Raw genomic sequence first — 12813 nt, forward strand, 5'->3', positions numbered from 1 at the left:
TTTTTTTTAAAATGTTAATGCCAAAAGTTTGTTAGCCAAAGCAGAAGAATACATCGCACCTAAAGCAAAATGAGCAGGACATCTTTATAAAAAGCATACAAATTTGGCATAAAAATATTAATAAAGAAAACCTGGTAAGATCAGATCAACAGCTTTTGCAAATGATTCCCCCAAAGCCTGACCTAGTTCTTGTAGCCCAAGAATGTGTCTTTATTTTTGTCTGTAACCTGCTTTAAAAAAAAGTACATCATCTTTTTAAAAATTCCACGTGCTCGGCTGCCAAAAAAATAGAATTGGCTGAACACTGATGGCAGAACTCCAGTGTAAATGCCCATCTCTCCCTGGAAGAATGCACCTTGGTGTGGAGTGGGAATGACGGATCTCCTGCTCCATGCATTCCTGGATTCCTTTTAGTCTCAGCCACTTGGAAAAGAAAGCAGTAGCAGTAACTCAGGAGAAGAGGAGGATATCATGATTGGTTTTTTCCATAGTAGATAACCCTTAGAGTGTATTATAAAGTGTATAAACTGGCAGGATTTAGCCAGCGTAAGATAATATTGACTTGAAAACTACACAGATGGACTAAAACGGCTAAGGGGAAGGTTGAGATGCTGATCCAAGTGAAAATGTCATCGCAGTGTGGGGTGTTTCAGAATTCAGGGTTCCCTTCAGCATCAGTACGGAGTAGGACTGCGCCACAAAAGCCTGGATCCAGATCTGGAAACTGCAGAGGCCCTGTCAGCTTATCTTGAAGGGATGCTAATCAGAAGCAGCTTCTGCAGCTACAGAGTGTAACAAAAATGCTGCTACTATTTTATTGAAAGTTTATGGTTATTATGTCACCCCTAATTACAACCCCCAGAAGCTAAGCGTGAATCATTCTCAACCTTAAATCCCAAACATGTGGACTGAATTTTCTTTCCTCTTTCTGCTTTCTAGCAAGGTTGCTATCTGTGTCACACTAAGCAGGAGAGGAAAATAAACCCTGAAGCCCAAAGAAACCTCACTTCCCTCTCCCGTGAAAAACGATCGCTGTGTACAGTAACCAAGTCCTCTGACCCTTGCAGGTCAGGGCTGAAGGTTCAAACTGCTCCAAATACAGGAACTGACTTTAAGACCTAAGGGACTTGGGTATATCCAGCAAATAAGTAACACAAAAACTCCAAGTACTTCAATCAGACTTCTCAACGAGGAGTCCTGCTAAGGAAATTTTTTATATTAGCTCCCCAAGCTAAGGAAACTTTTTATATTAGCTCCCCAAGCTAAGGAAACTTTTTATATTAGCTCCCCAAACATGTAGCTTGTTCACAAGGAGAAGGCTCTGAGTACCAGATACACTGAAGCTTTGAGCTATTAACGACATATGGATATTTATGTGGACAATGTGGCTATTTATGTCACCAAGAGTTTACACAGATAAGCTGGGGATGGAAGAAGAGAAGTCTTCTTCAAAGATTTTTGGGGAGAGGGAGAGAGGGAGTGGGACACACACAGACCTAAGGCGACAACGCGAGTGCAAAAAAATTAAAGAGTTGAATTTGAAGTTGATGAACAATACATATACGGATGGGTGCCGCATCACATTTTCTAAAGAATAAGAGGTATAAGATGATGCATGTATGCTGACCAATGATGTCAGATGTCCCCCGTGCTGAACCTCCCGAGTGTCCACACGTGAGACCGGGCAGGGACGACCGAACGCTTGCACACACACCAGCCGCTTCATGTGTATAGAGCCGATGCACCCCATGTCGCCGATTTGCTAATGCCACGAATCATTTTACAAGAACAGCAGCAAAGAAAGAAAAGTCTATAGTAAGAAGCGCCCTTTCATCACAAGCTTTGAAATCACGGTACCGTATGGAAAGGACAGTGTGTGCCTTAGAGCCCTGCACTACATTCAAACAAAAAAAACCCTCACGAATAAGAGGTGATGCCCTGTGAAAATAGAGCAAATATAGAATTAAAGACAGAAAGCAATAAATATGCATGAGTGACATCTAGAACATCAGAGAAGAGCTCGGGTTGGAAGGGGACCTCAGGAGAGGTCATCAAGCCCAACCTCCATCTGAAAGCTAGAAAAAAACCAGCACAAAACTGCCCCATGGAAAAACTTGTTAATAAAAATGAAGCCAACCTTTCTGGGAGAAAGAAAGTAGCTCACAGAATTGTCATCATCTTATAGTATTTCAAATACTTAGTTTCCCATTTCAAGAGCCATAAAAAATTCTCAGACTTCCATGGATGGTTGATCTCCTTTCAGTAATAAACATAATTATTCACAGTCTCCTGAGCTAGACTAAGCTAAGGAGGACGAGACCTGTCGTGAGTCCCTCCCGTTGGTCTTACCTGCCAACCTCCCTCATAACACATTAAATGTCAAGCTCAACATCTTTCTCCCAAGCCAACAAAGAGCTGAAATCCTTCTGAAATAGAAAATCATAGAGAAGAAAAAAAAAAAAAAAAATCTTAAATTCTCTATGCTGATAATACAGAATTGGTGAAAAGCCTTTTTTTTCTGGCTCGCTATTGTTGTTACTCATCAACCGCTGAGGACTCTCTTCTAGATGAGCTCACTGGAGCATTTAGGGACAAGGAGCGTGAGCATCTCCCAGGCATCACAGATGCAGCGGTGGGAAGGTGGGGAGGAACAGGAGGGAGAAAAGGGGAAGCCCTGATGTACAACAGGAGAGTAAAATTCAGAAAAATTACCTACAACTGCTCAGGAAAGGTGGTGGGTGGCTGGGCATGAGTCACCTACTTAGCACAAACTGTCCTTGAATAACAGACAGCTGGTTTGCTTTTAAATCTTTGTCCTTTCCTCCCTCTCTCAGCTAATTGAGCACCGCGTGTCTGACAGGAACAAATAAAAGCTCTGTATGTCAAGCCCCTGCCATCGACACCGGGGCTTGCAGAGACAGGCAGCGGACACGCGCTGCTTCCCCTCCTTTGCCATGGGGAACAGAAGTTCGGGCACATTAAGGAAGAACCCAGCTAACACTTCAGGTCATTGTCCCGTCGTAACTTTTCCTCTCAACATCTGTTCCCCACATCTGCCGCGGCAAAATTCCTCCTCCTAGGGGGAAGCTGGGGGTGGGGATGAACTGCTTGTGAACGCTCAATGGGGTCCTCTGAGGGACGGTACAAAAATCTGAGTTATCCCGTAGATCTCCGTGTCTCATAGATGTTATAGCTGTCCCGAGCTACGGCGTTAGGTTCTCATTCCCAGGCTGTGGGTTATTTGGATCCAACGTTTCAGACTAACCTTTTGTAGCAGAGAAGCCGGCTGTAAGACCCGGACCACATCTAAGTTTGTATTTTGGTCCTCTCTCTCTTTTTCAGAGTTTTGGGTCATAACCAAAACTCCGCAGATACTACCAAGAGTAAATGCCCCTAAAAATTAACTGCTTTCCCAGCAGCTGTTTGGTGCTAACAGGGTTTCAATGTTAAGTCTTGCTGAACTAAAGCCTTTTATTATATGCTTCTGTTAGCCTGCGTCTATGTTCCTTTCTGCACGTACAGTACAAATATAATTTTCAGACCTTTCCAACCATACTTTTGAACACCAAGCACAGCTTTAAAAAACACAAAAAATAATACTTCTCATTGCAAGGTAAGTTTGAAGTTTCCATGAATAGTTTTCATGTTTGCATGAACAGCAGCTGTGTATGTAAATGGTTTGAAAGAGCTAAAAGCTCTAAACTAATTAAGATTTTCCCATTGCAAATACAGATTTTAGGTTTGTTCTGCATTCTTTCCTTCACAGAGAGGAAAAGGACCAGCTCAAGACTGAGCTTCTGGCCACAGAAAGTATTTACTGTTTCAACGGCCTTTCCATTCCAAAGGAATGACATCAGCACGAGCCCTTCGCAAACTTTTAGCCTAATTCTCAAGCGGAGCTCCATGCTCACAGATATGCCAGTCATAACATGACATGCTTTCTCAGAATTTGTTCCAGATTTACTGGGGCTGTGGCCGGCTTTAAGGCTAGGAAAGATCTTTTATCAGTCACGTACAGCACAACCTACAACCCGCAAGAAAATGAACTCTTCAATTGAAAACACAGCCCAGCTCCTTTGTGAACTGCCTGCCGGTGTCAAAGCTTAAGACACAAAGCACAACACATACAGACTTCTTCATTTCAGAGAACTGTAGAAATACACATTAAAAAACCCGTTGTACAAGAACAAACCTAAAAGTGCCGCGCTGCAGCTGAGTCATAGAAACCAGGACCGGAGGGGAGGTGACACGGTCATCAAGTCCATCCTCCTACACTGACACACGATCATCTGTACCTAAACCATTCCTCAGAGACGCCTGCCTAGCCCATTTTTTTAAAAAAAAAATAAAAATAAAAATTAAATCAATAACCTCCCGCCCCACGATCGTGGCAATCTCAAAACTTCCTCGGCTAGGCCATCTCCTGCAGTATCTAACTCTCCTCATCATCGGGAAGAGTTTCTCCTCAACTTTCCCTGCTGCACTTTAAACTTATTACTTCTTTCCTGCACACCCAATGCAGGTGAGTTCATCACTAATTTCTTCGTCACAACCTTTCACATATTGAAGGCATTTTTTCTCTTTAAACGAAGCGAGCTCATTTATTCCATACCTGTATTTACCAGATCACAGATCCCACTTACCGCTGTCCTCTGGAATGGGTTTTTAAATCGGTCGCCATCCTTCTGAAGATGCGGTAGCAGCCCTGGCCACCGCACTCCGGCCGAGGCCCTCGCAGCGCCGACTAAGGAGCGACAGACCCATTTACAGAGCTCGCTTGGAGGCTGCTGCTTCTCTTTGTCTACAGAGTAACTTGACTCTTAGTTTTTGTAGTCTTCTATACCTCCCAGAACTACTGGGCAGAACTACAACATAGTAAAAAAAAAAACCCAAAAACCAGGCAGGTTTGAGAAGGACTGGCTGAAATACAGCACTTTGCTCTTGTCTTGATCAAAGTTTTTCTTCCAAGGCCATTTGAGCCCATTTGAGCTCTCCTCCTGTCTTGTCCTCCTTCCCTCCCCCTTAACCCACCAAGCACTCTCAACCCTATCAGAGCCTGATATGGACTATAATTTAATAAGCATCAATCCTTATTCCATCCTTCAAGTCCTTAATGAAAATATTGAATAACATCAGACCTAGGACAGACTCCTGCCTCATCCAGTTTGATGCCTCTTGCCGGTTTGTCAGGGAGGCAGCCCAGCGCAGGGCAGGGTGACGGCTGAACCGCAGGGCTATGTGCTGGCTAACAGAGGTGACACTGCGAAAGGCAAATCCAGCGTCACGCTGACCACACAAGTGCTTTATGCAGCTCTTCTCAGCACCACTTCCACAACGGGCAAAATGGGGAGCCCCTTAGAATCAAAAACTTGGGAAAGAGGTATTTATCTTCAAAGCAGTCAATCACACCATGCTAAAATATAATATACCAAGGAAGATTATTAATTAAGTCTACAAATACCCAGATGAGATTTCAATTCTAAATATTAAATATTTCAAATTTCTGCTAATTACATGGAAGCTAATAAAAACACCAGCGATGAAACACGACTGCAGCTCCCATGTCCAAGGTAGAGAGATCGACGTTATCCAACTTCAAGAAAAGATCCAACCATTGAAACATGTTCTAATTCTTACAAAAATTGCCGCACGTGAGTATCTCGCATACGTTTTCCATTTCAAGTGCGTTCCCACTGTTGCTACTTAATCCTCCTGCTAAAATGCCTTACTTGATGTCTATGAGCTTATTCTTCAGTATTTGACCTTAAAGACCAAATCATATGTAGGTAGCAAAAAAATCAAGCCAGTCGCTAAATAACTGAAGGCAAACAAAACAGAAACCCTGCATAAATCCCAGGAACTCACGTTTTCAGATCTCAAATAAGAAAAAAAAAAAAAACAAACCTCTAGCCATCCTGACTCACTGGGACTTAACACAAAGGCTAACAGCCGTGTTTGCCTCAACGTCACTGTATTTTAGGCATGAATTTAATCACTTCTCAAAGATGTCCTGGCCACAGTCCGTATCTATTAACCTGATAGTTTTACCTTGACTGCTTCAGTATCCTGCTGTCGATGGGGCAGGATACGCCAAAATACCTGGAGTGCAAGTTCACATCATATGGTTTGTCTTTCTGCTTCAAGCCATCCTTCTTTACCAACAGATATCTGCTATCGCATGGATAAGCATCAGATGCTTTCACATCAAGCAGACGTGGAAGCACTCAGATGCACGTAATGAAGTCACTTCTGCTAAAAAGTGTTTTAAAAATAAACGTAAGTGCATTCAGTCCTCCCTGTCCCCCAATATTGTTTTGATGTATATTTTTCATTTGGATGGAGCAAGGAAAATAAGATCAGTAGTGACCTACGAGGGAAATGAAATGCTGGATGCAAGGGACAAACGGAGCGTAAGGGACATGTTGGGTTTGTTTTTCTCTGCTTCTTTGCTGCTACTGCTGGAAGACAGCAATAACAACTCCTACTTTATTGGCTGAAGATCTGAGTGAATTCCTACTGTGAACACGCAGTTGGTCCATTAGAAGGCAGAAAAGGGCTTTCTTAGTAAAATACAGCAACCCCCCATCTCTATCACATACATTTGACATCTTAAGAAAGCGCTTTGTACATCTCACAAAGAAGATAACAGAGGCAATGCACTGCATATGGCTGCAGCTGGCCGGTTTTGAAGGAACACCAAATTAAACAATGACATAACCCGCAGAAACGGAGAAAGCCCAAGCTGAATCTGCTGGAACAACAAACCGCTTACACACAGGATCTCTTCTTGGAGTGCTCTCTTTCGTACTTTTGACTTGCTTTAGCTTATTTTCTGTGTCAAAATAGTTTTTTTTATTTTCGGCAGCTTCCCTTTTGCTGTTATACAACAGGAGCCGGCACGCTACGTGGGTTTAAGAAGACAGCAAAAGCTTTGCAGATAAACAAGGGCTGACCACGCAGGCTGCCACAGGCAGCGGCCACCCCTCCGTCTTTTTGTCAAGTACACTTAAAAACAGCACAGCTGATTCATACAAAAGTAGCTAACCAAGAATAACTATTCAAAATCCTGTTGATTTTTATTAGCATAATTTCAGTACTATAGGCTGCAATTTCAAAGTGCTCTTCTAAGCTGTGTTGGCATAGGCAAAAACCTCCTGTTTGAGCAGGCAAGCAAGCATCCATGTGTGCGAGACAGGTGGGGATACGCTACACGGTAATGCCTCCTCATTCTGGCAAACCCTCATATGTGTGGCAGCTATTAATATGGTTGAATCTTGGTGGCTAAAAACCTTGAGCCTCTCCAGCTTGATCTAAAGCACTACCCTTATCAGCTTCGAGACCCAGCAGGCTCACCTTTTGGCCCAGGAGGGACATACAGCGTGGCTCCACGAGTTGCACGCTGAATTTGCACCAGAAAGAACAGCAGCTCAACGCCACCAGTCAGACCATACAGACTTTGCAAATAAGGTTTTTCTTCTCTAGTCTTGTCCCTTCTCTATGAGCATTTGATATCACTACCCCGTAGCCCACTCCAGTCCACCAAGTGTGACACTATGAGACTGAAGTAAATGGTTAAAAAAAAAAAAAAAGATACACTATCAACCCTTTCCAATTAAGGAATTATTTTAATCAATCATTGTCCCTTCCTGCACCTTGCTTAAGGCACAGGAAAGGTGCGCAAGGACTGCTGAGAGAACTGTTATAATGCAAGTGAAATTATTTGTGTTTCCTTGTTTTGAAAAAGCATTACTTCTCTTCTTTCTTGACCTTCTTCCTTTTCTCTGTTGTTTCTGATTTGGTTGGATTTATAGGAGCTACATACATTTGATACATCTTTGCAAAATGTTTTTCTACCTATTCTTTCAGGAGTTTGTAAGCAGTCTGCCTGCTGTTGTCATTAATGCCTTTCATTTCTAACAACAAGAAATTTTTTTGATTCGACAAGGAGACTGAAAGGCCCTCCTAAAATATTCCTGGAGCTCCTGACTCCCACTTCCCAGGTGAAAATCTGATGTTTCACTCCTGCTACAAACTTTGCCAACAAATGCTAATCTTCTCCTAGATACAATGAAGTTCTTCAAACCTCTCATGATTTTCTATGATGGTTGGGACGCGTGGCGTTGCCTTAATTCCCTTCATTTATTTGTGTACTGTTCTGTGCTTTCTCCCTCTCAGTTCTCCTCCTTCCCTGGCGCTTTAGCCCACGACCGCCTGTCTGTCCGGCCTGCGTTAGTATCCAAGAGCCATGGTACGATCTGGCACGGCAGCCCCCGGCAGCCCTCCAAGTCTGATGAAGCGAGTGGTCATTCAAAAGGAGAAGTAACTTCTGCAAAGGTCACCGCCTTCCTGTTCTTATGACCCCGAGCTGCCACAAGTGGCATGGCCATAAAAGCCCTACAGGTTTCTCCAGCCCAAGCAGGAGGAGGAGGGGACGGCCAACTGCGCGGCCAAGATACCCACGCTTCTTAACACGTGGAAGGCCTCAATAGGGACTCAAAAGGATGTCTGATGCCAGCTGTGAAATGACATTACCTGGCATTTACAGAGGCAAGATCTCCTCTTGGAAAGAAAGGGTTCCCTTCAACCATGGCAACTGACTCTCAGCTGCTGGGCAAGCGAGAGCCTAAGCACCACAAATACAAACAGTGAAAGGAGTCTCACGACTTCTCCTTACGCTGATGAAAAGCCCAAGTTTGACAGCACCAAAAATTACTGTCTTCTCTTCCCAAGCAGGTCACAGACGGCTCCGTTGCATCCCACCACCAGCTTGAGAAGCAGCAGACGGCACGGGCACATCTCTGTCACTCTCTGGTCTCCCTGCTGAGACAGACAACAGGTCCACCTGGGGCAGAAGTGATCCCCACACCCTCTAAAAATTGAGGTGGAAAGCACAATACCTATCAAACACAGGCTTTGACAAGTCTCCAGTATCAGCAGTCAAGGGTTTTAAATCTTGTGACTGCTGCCCCATGCCAGTCAGGAAATATTTTTCTCTGAAACACTACCTCCAATGCAGGGGGACAACAACATCAGTATTGATCCCAAAATAAAACTTACTTTTTCTTGACCTTCAGAAATATGACCATGTGAAAAATGGCCAATAAAAGCCTTTGATAATCTGCCCATTAAACACAATAATAGCATTTTCCTGATCAAACAAAAAACCTAGCAAAATAACCTGCAAAACTGCCTATTTGCACAGGAAAACAATCAGACAGCACAGCCGAAACAGACTCCATAGGACCTCGAAGTTTGGTCGGGATTAAACGGAGCTCCTCAGCCAAAATTAACAACCTCCTTGGCACTGAACCTTGTAAAGCCACTGCGTTTGCTACGACGATATGAAGGCAGCAGAGCACTGCCCCAGTGCAAAGGCATACGGCTGCCCATTATAGTCTAAACTACTTTAAGAAAACAACCATGAGCCAAATTTTGCCCTCAGTCACAACTCCTCAGCGCTGCTTGAATCAAAGGAGAAATTAATGGAGAAATGTCGTCTTTAGATTTCACCACAGGTAATGAAAAGTGTTTTGGGATGCTAGGTTTTAGCAACAACCACTATTCACTCTCAAGAAGAGAGTCAGAGGGAGCTATTCAGCCTTTACGAGAAGGCAAGCAGGGAAAACCTTCCCTAAAGCAGGGCAAACACAGAAAACGTGTCATCTTTTCACTGTTGCTGATTTCGTCTTAACATTTACATTAAAGCAAAAATTTTATTTCTAGGCACTACTTATACTATCTGCTTGTTTTTTAAAGAGGTTGGATTCCACACACAAAGTCTGTTTTTAAGGAGGGCGGGGGGGAAATCACTCCAAATTATAACATGTGAAATACAAAGGTTTTTCATGGAGCCTGCACTGGGATTTTTCACTGTCAACCTAGTGAATGGCTGCAGAGTCACAATATTTTTTGAATGAACCCCAGCCTAGCTTTTTCTGTTACTGATGTAAATTATTGACTTCTTTTTCCAGATGAAAACTATGAGATAATCAGATTGCAATGAGTGGTGGTGGAGATGGCAGTACTCCAGGAAAGAACACTTTTCTTTCCGCTCAGCCCAGGCACTACAGCTCAGAGATGGGGAGACGAAGAGCTCCCACTCCCCTCTTTAAATCCACCCGAACACCTATAGATTGACAGCAGAACAGAAATGTTACCTTCCTCATGACAGATGACAATCAACTTACTTGTCTAATCCCAGCCTAAATTGTTTTGCAGTCAAGTCTGAACGATGAACTACCATTACATGAGCGAGAATTATATTAAATAGAACATTTCATAAAGATCAGGTGCTAAATTCCTACAATGCAAAAGGTAAAAGAGGCTGACGTGATGTTATCAGTGCCCTCCCACGCCTGGGATGTGAAGAGTGCACTCAAGAACATTTAAAAAACCTGATCTATAATGTCTGTACCAATTAACTACTAGCGAGCTGGAAGAACCTCTGTGCAAGCAGCAGTCCTGTATGGGACGAGGGCAAAATACAACCTTGGATACTTGCACAACCAGTTTCACCACTGAGAATCTTTCCAAATATTTAAAATATTTCACGGAAATATCCACCTGATTACAGCTTGCTGGGAAAGCTTCAACAAAGCTACAGGAATTTCAACTTGATCTGGATTTCATTGCAGAGATGAAATTCAGGCAAAAGTCACATGAATCACGGTAAATCAAAGCAGATGCTTCTAAGCACAGCTCCTTACAGAAAAAAAAATAAACAAAAAACCAAACTCAAACTTCAGGATAAAATCTTTTATAACAAACCTTGGAGAAAACTGAAATGGCTGCTCCATTTTAGAACAGTGTCTATCCCTTCTGTTAATTGCAGTACTTGAAGCATCACCCTGCATTTCTAAAAATAAAGTTTTTTTTTTTTAAGGGGGGAAAAAACAATACACTGAAGGGCCACAGAAACTTTTGAAATCAAATTCCACCCTTCCTCAGAAGAGGAAACCTAACCAATGGGTTTTGTAGCCCAGCCTAAGAGTTAGGTAAACAAATCCCATTGACTTCAGCGGGACATGAAATTTCATTTCACCGCCTTTGCAAATCCAGATGAATATACAGACGGACATTGTTCAGAACATCTGGGTATACAAATAAGGGTTGTTCATGAAATTATTAGACTTAAAGGTGTTTTATTTTTTATACTCCGGAGGGAGGAAATGTTCTGCCTCTTCCCTATAAATACCCTCTCCCTTCTGGCTTAATGTCCCAGATATTTCCAAATAAGGGAAACACGCTTCCCTTCCTTTGTCGGTGGTCCACGTTATCTCCTCTTAACTGGTGAGAATACACTGTTTATCTTGCTCTGAAGCTCTGAGACCTCTGTGTAACTCTTCTCCCCAGCACGGGGGTTTAACCACTGAGCATTTCAGTAGGATGAAAATGTACTTGATATGGTTTTTCCCGTTGGTTGGATAGCTATAAATTACGTAAACGCCTAGGCAAAAGTCTCAGATTTCAGTCTTCTGGATTTGACTGTCAGTTGCAGCAGAAGCTGCAAATTCTTGAGATAATATGAAGATCCTCGGGGGGAAGAGGTTGTGCCTTACGTCATTCAGCACCGACTTCCCGATAAACCATGGAGCAGAGAGCTTATCCAGCTCCCCCTGCCGAGGAGATCCTGCTGGCAGTACGAGGCAAGGGAGGGATGAAAGCGGATGAGAAGAAGAATATGAGAGTCTACAGGGGTTGATCAGGATTGTGGAAAAACAGCCTTGGGGAAAAACTCCTGCCACCATCAAAAGGTTTTTTAAGTCACCAATAAGGTCAAATGAGAGCCCTGGAGCCAGATGTCCCCACGCTTTACCGCATATGCCCTACACTTTCCTAGGCAGACTTGGAGCTGTGTTTTTAACAGGCTTAGATTAGGGAGATTCCACTGAGGTTTATTTTTGTCTGAGCTTCCGTGATGAGACTGAAAACTGGAACCAGAATTGTGGTCACCCATTCTGCCCCACTGGTGCCTCAGAGCTGGGGGTGCCCCGGAGGCCAGCTCTCAGAGCAGCTTCTAACCATGCCAGATGACACGTATCCACAGCTACCCTGATGCTTTGTTTGCACTTCCAGTTAGAAAAAATCTGGGTGAAACCAAGTTTGACACGTTTGTGTTCGCCTTTAAAATTAGCCAAGATTCAAGATGGGAGAATACTGTGCCATTAATTTAAGAGGTGATGCTCCCATTTAGTTGATGAAGATAATCTCTTATCAACAACTTCTGGTGCCTATGTAGCTGGTTCTTTAGTCTTTCAAGATAAGCACATAAAAATAGAGCGTGAATATCTCCCCTTTCCCTGCCCCAGCCCCCGCGGTTTGCAGGACTCCGTGCTAACGAAGCACAAACATCCTTCTGCCGGAACGAAGCAGCGTGCTGTGAAAGAAGGTAGGACCGCCATGGCATTCAGGCTTCTCGTACACTGTGGGTTTGTTCCTGCAGCATGGGTACAGCAGGAAAATACCGCCATGCTCCCAGCATTTCACATGCAGACAAACTTTCACAGGCTTCTAAATTCCTGGAAATTATTTTGCACACAGTGGACTTCTAGGAAAGAGCTGGTCAGGATGCACTAGAAGGCATTACCCATGGGCAGCTCAAAGCAAAACACTGCTGGGTTCGGAGCTAGGCAAAGCAACGGCTGAGGAAGGGAGCACGCTAGCACTGGGGATGGATTTGCTTCTCGGTGTCACCGCTCTACTCGTGATACTTAGCTTTTACCTTTCTCCATCAAAGGCCCATGATGCAAGTCACGTTTCAAGACAGCAGAGGAAAGGGAGATTTGTTTCTCTCCCTGAACACAGTGTGTGTCT

At 43.5% G+C, this 12813-nt stretch overlaps 1 protein-coding gene across 1 annotated transcript in view; it reads right to left on the reverse strand.

The window, feature by feature from the left end:
* The window catches only part of FNDC3B (fibronectin type III domain containing 3B), a 214927-nt gene that overhangs the window by 77720 nt on the left and 124394 nt on the right, over positions 1 to 12813 (reverse strand). The gene's annotated exons all lie outside the window — the stretch shown is intronic.

Source organism: Nipponia nippon, unplaced genomic scaffold (genome assembly GCF_047370975.1).
Source record: "Nipponia nippon isolate SJK-2023a ecotype South Korea unplaced genomic scaffold, ASM4737097v1 scaffold_7, whole genome shotgun sequence".
NCBI lineage: Eukaryota > Metazoa > Chordata > Aves > Pelecaniformes > Threskiornithidae > Nipponia > Nipponia nippon.